At 38.0% G+C, this 4,957-nt stretch overlaps 1 pseudogene; it reads left to right on the top strand.

Annotated features, from left to right (window-relative positions):
• LOC104766137 lies at positions 981-4,348 on the top strand (annotated as a pseudogene).

The raw sequence follows: 4,957 nt of genomic DNA on the forward strand, positions 1-4,957 counted from the left end.
AAAACTATATTCATGCATGTATAGGCTGATTCAAAACAAACTTTAATTATGTTTAAAATTTATAAACGATTTGTCTTGTAAAACTCGGTGTCTTAATGAGAAGACTACATTCAACTTTCCAAAAACAAAAAAAAAAAACAAAAAATTATTTCCTACCATTCATAAAGAATGTCATTTTTATTTTATTTTACACAGAACTAAATAACTTTCTCTTTTTAATTTACAGGTTTAGATAATATTGATAAATTAATATTAAATTTAAAAACCTGCATAGCAAAGACACAAAAAGAAAAAAATGTCAAAACAACACTATTTGTTATTCCAGATGATGTATGTTCTAAGTTGTAACATTTTTACATAGACATAATCGATTCTCAGACGATTATTTAGTGTGTACGATATATACGACTGGTTTATTCATACGATTATTGTAATTTATTTTTTGTATTATGTTTTTTATTAAATTTGAATTAAGTGGGAAAAACATGTAAACCGACCAGATATTAATATATTGAAACAAAAAATTACATACTCCAAAATAAATTTATAATCTTAATTACATTACTTGGTTTTGATCATCTATAATTACATTTGACTAAAACTAGTAAATGAACCTAGATAGTCTCATTAATAAATCCTAAAGGCTAATTCAAATTGAAATACATTTGACTAAAACTAGTAAATGGACGTATATAGACAAAAACTAGTCTCATGAACAAGGTGGATATTAATGTCAATCATTGTACTTGGTGTAGTTTTGAGGAAATGCTTTTACGGGAATTGGATGAATAATTTATTGTAGAAAACTAAAACCCTTTGGTGTTCAGTCTAAAGATTCAATATAAATAGCGTATCACATTAACATTGTGAAATATGCGAAAAAGAAGAACATTCTTATAATCTCTCACATCTCTCTCTATTATCTTCATACCATACCCTAAGCTTAAAGTCTCTCTCTTCACCTTTTCTTCAACCTCACGATGAAGATAGAAGGTGAAGTGGTCGTGATGAAGAAGAACCTTCTTGATTTCAAAGACGTCATGGCTTCTCTTCTTGATTGAATCCATGAACTTCTTGGTCGTCGCGTCTCTCTTCACCTTATCAGCTCTCTCCAACCCGACCCGGGTATTCATTCGTTCTTTTACCCGACCCGTTTACATTTTGCATTCAGATCCACCTCTTAAAGTTATCCTCCCATTTTTTTCGATTTCATCACTAAAGTTTTCATCTTTTATTACTCTGTTTTTTCTTAAATCAATCAAATTTGAGAATAAACTAAGATTAGTAGTCACTATAAACCTAAGTTTCTAGTGTTTCATTGTTCTTATAAACCTAAGTTTCTGTGTTTTACTTTAAATAAAATAATATTTTGGGTATTATGTATCAGCCAATGAGAACAGAGGTAGACTTGGGAAAGCAGCACATCTGGAGAATTGGATAACAAAAATAAAAACGTCAGTAACCGCTGAGGAAACCACGTTTGGAGTCACGTTTGATTGGGACGAGTCAATGGGACCACCGGCTGCGTTTGTGATCAAGAACCACCACCATAGCCAATTCTACCTCAAGTCTCTTACTCTCCGGGGCTTCCCGGAAGGCGAAGGCGGTCCGATACATTTCATATGCAATTCTTGGATCTACCCGAGTCACCGTTACCGTTCCGACCGCGTTTTCTTCTCTAACAAGGTAACACGCTAAAACGAATTGGGATAAGTGGGCAAGTCATAGTATAAAACACAAATTGACCTGGAACTGGAAGTACATTACGGTTTTTTTATATTCAATTTGTGAAATTTTCTTTAGTATTTTAACCAAATTACTAGCAGAGTTTACGACTACGCTTATTACAACGACTTAGGTGCTCCGGAGAAAGGTCCTAACTCGGTCCGTCCGGTTCTCGGTGGTTCACCTGAGCTTCCTTATCCCCGTCGTGGAAAAACCGGTCGTCAACCCAATAAATCCGGTTAGTCAATCAAACTTTTGAAATCATATGTACATTGCAAAACTCAATGGTTACTTGACATATACGTCATTGTTTGATCAGACCCTAAGTCCGAGAGCAGGGTGGCTTTGCTCAACCTAAACATATACGTGCCACGGGATGAGCGGTTTAGCCAGGTGAAGTTCTCTGACATCCTCGTGTACGCACTCAAAGCGGTGACTCAAGTGCTCGTCCCTGAGATCGCCTCTGTTTGCAACAAGACCATCAACGAGTTTGACTCTTTTGGAGATGTTTTTCACCTTTATGACGGTAGTATTAAGCTTGCCAATGGTCACACTATTTCTAAGCTCCGTGACATTATTCCATGGGAGATGTTTAGAGAGCTCATTCGTAATGACGGAGAACGGTTCTTGAAGTTTCCATTGCCTGACATTCTCAAAGGTAAGATATAAACAATTAGATAGTCAAATTAGACCTAAACTTTTTATAGATTTTGACTGTATGTTACAGAGAGTAGGTCGGCTAGGAGAACCGATGAAGAGTTTGCCAGGGAAATGCTGGCTGGTCTTAATCCAGTGGTGATTAGTCGTCTCCAGGTTTAAATCTGATAATTCAACTTCTTCTTTGGAATAATTGAAATTCATTGATTGATCTTGCTTGATTACTAAATAATTTGGATTTACAAAAATGCAGGAGTTACCACCAAAGAGCACTCTGGACTCTGCAAAGTATGGAAATCAAGATAGCTCGATACGTGAGAACACATAGAAGCGTACATGAACGGCCTCAATGTCCAAGAAGTAAGTATAATATAGTTTTCTTGTTTGACAAGTAACAGATTTATAGCCATTTGTAGCTAACTGCAGTTGGTTTTGTGTTGTTGTGTAAAGGCTTTGGAACAGAATAAGCTATACATATTGGATCACCACGATGCAATAATGCCTTTCCTGATGCGGATAAACTCAACAAATACTAAAACCTACGCAACTCGAACCCTTTTGTTGCTTCAAGATGACGGAACACTGAAGCCTCTCGCCATAGAGCTGAGTCTTCCACACGCACAAGGCGAACCACTTGGATCCGTGAGCAAAGTTTTTACACCAGCAGAGACGGGAGTAGAGGGATCGGTTTGGTAGCTTGCAAAGGCTTACTCGGCCGTTAATGATTCCGGTTATCACCAGCTTATAAGCCATTGTAAATAAATGGTGACAACATTGTGGACTAGCTAGAAAGATTTGATTTTCGGTTGAAGTAACCGGTTCTTTTATGGTTTTTGCAGGTTGCAGACGCATGCGGTGATTGAACCGTTTATAATAGCGTCGAATAGGCTACTCAGTGTGGTCCATCCGATCTATAAGCTTCTACATCCTCATTTCCGTGACACGATGAACATCAATGCATTGGCGTGACATGTCCTCATAAACTCAGACGGGATTATGGAGATAATGGTCTTCCCGGGTCGATAGGCCATGGAACTGTATTCTTCAATTTACAAGAATTGGGTTTTCACCGATCAAGCTCTCCCCAAAGATCTCGTCAAAAGGTAAAACATCAAGTCTCTTTCTACAAAATTCTTGAGTCTCAAGTAAACCTAGAGTCTTGCAGGACACGTAACCATACATTGCTCTGTTTCTGCAGAGGAGTTGCCGTGGAAGATCAAATAGCGACAATGGTGTTAAGCTTTTGATCGAGGATTACCCTTATGCGGTTGATGGTTTAGAGATTTGGTCAGCGATCAAAACATGGGTCACAGAGTACTGCTCATTCTATTACAAGGATGACAAAACCGTCCAAACCGATATAGAGATCCAGTCATGGTGGACCGAGCTCCGAACCAAAGGCCACGGCGACAAACAACACGAATCATGGTGGCCATCAATGCAAACCCGGGACAACCTCATCGAATCCTGCACGATCATCATTTGGATCGCTTCTGCTCTTCACGCAGCAGTCAATTTTGGACAGTATCCTTACGCCGGGTTTCTCCCTAACAGGCCTACGGTTAGCCGCCGGTTTATGCCAGAGCCAGGTACCGTTGAGTACACTGAGCTGGCAGAAGACACTGACGTAGCGTTCTTGAAGACGATCACGCCGCAGTTACAGACTCTTCTTGGGATCTCAATCATAGAGACCTTGTCTCTGCAATCAACGGATGAGGTCTACTTAGGGCAGAGAGAATCACCGAATTGGACGGGTGATGATGAGGCTTTAGAGGCATTTAAACGGTTTGGGAAAGAACTGGAGCTGATAGAGAACAATATCATAAGGAGAAACAATGACAAGAGGTTCAAGAACAGGACTGGACCGGTTAACATACCGTACATTCTGTTATAACCAAATACTACGGATTACACAAGAGAAGGTGGGCTTACTGGGAAAGGGATCCCTAACAGTGTCTCAATCTAGAGTTGCTTTTCTGGATTTCGTGATTATGTCTCTTTTTTTAACTTAAATATTATTAGTTTTTTGGGTTTTGCTTGCTATTATGAACTCTTCTACAGTTCTACGTCACTATCCATTTTTTTGGATCGTTCAAAGTCAATAAATTTTTCCCCTTGGTTTTATTTACTTCTCACCGCTGTTAAGTGTTTATATAACTATTTAGTCTATTTTTCTCTAACAATATGGATCTCGATCGATCTTCACATATTTTGTGTGCTTGTAGTATATAAAAAGTTGTGGAAACGTATATCAAGTTTATAGTGGATCACACAGAATTATTTATTTTTTTATCAATGTTCAGTTTACCACAGTTTTTAAACACATACCACTCCGAAGTCCTAAATAAAGAAGCTAAAAAGCGGTGTAAACTCAACATTTATCTATGATCAATCACGTTTTCACCAAGTTATGTCAATATAAACTGTTAACTGTTTACACTAAACATCAAGATCAGTCGTTGATTAATGGCAAAGTGGTACATTTAACTTCAGAACGACATTGCAAAAAAAAATATATGTTGGTATTGGGTTTCCGCTTTATCAAGGCGCAACGATTTAGGCCTAACAAGAGGAG

This window comes from Camelina sativa, chromosome 19, assembly GCF_000633955.1.
Source record: "Camelina sativa cultivar DH55 chromosome 19, Cs, whole genome shotgun sequence".
NCBI classification, from domain to species: Eukaryota; Viridiplantae; Streptophyta; class Magnoliopsida; order Brassicales; family Brassicaceae; genus Camelina; species Camelina sativa.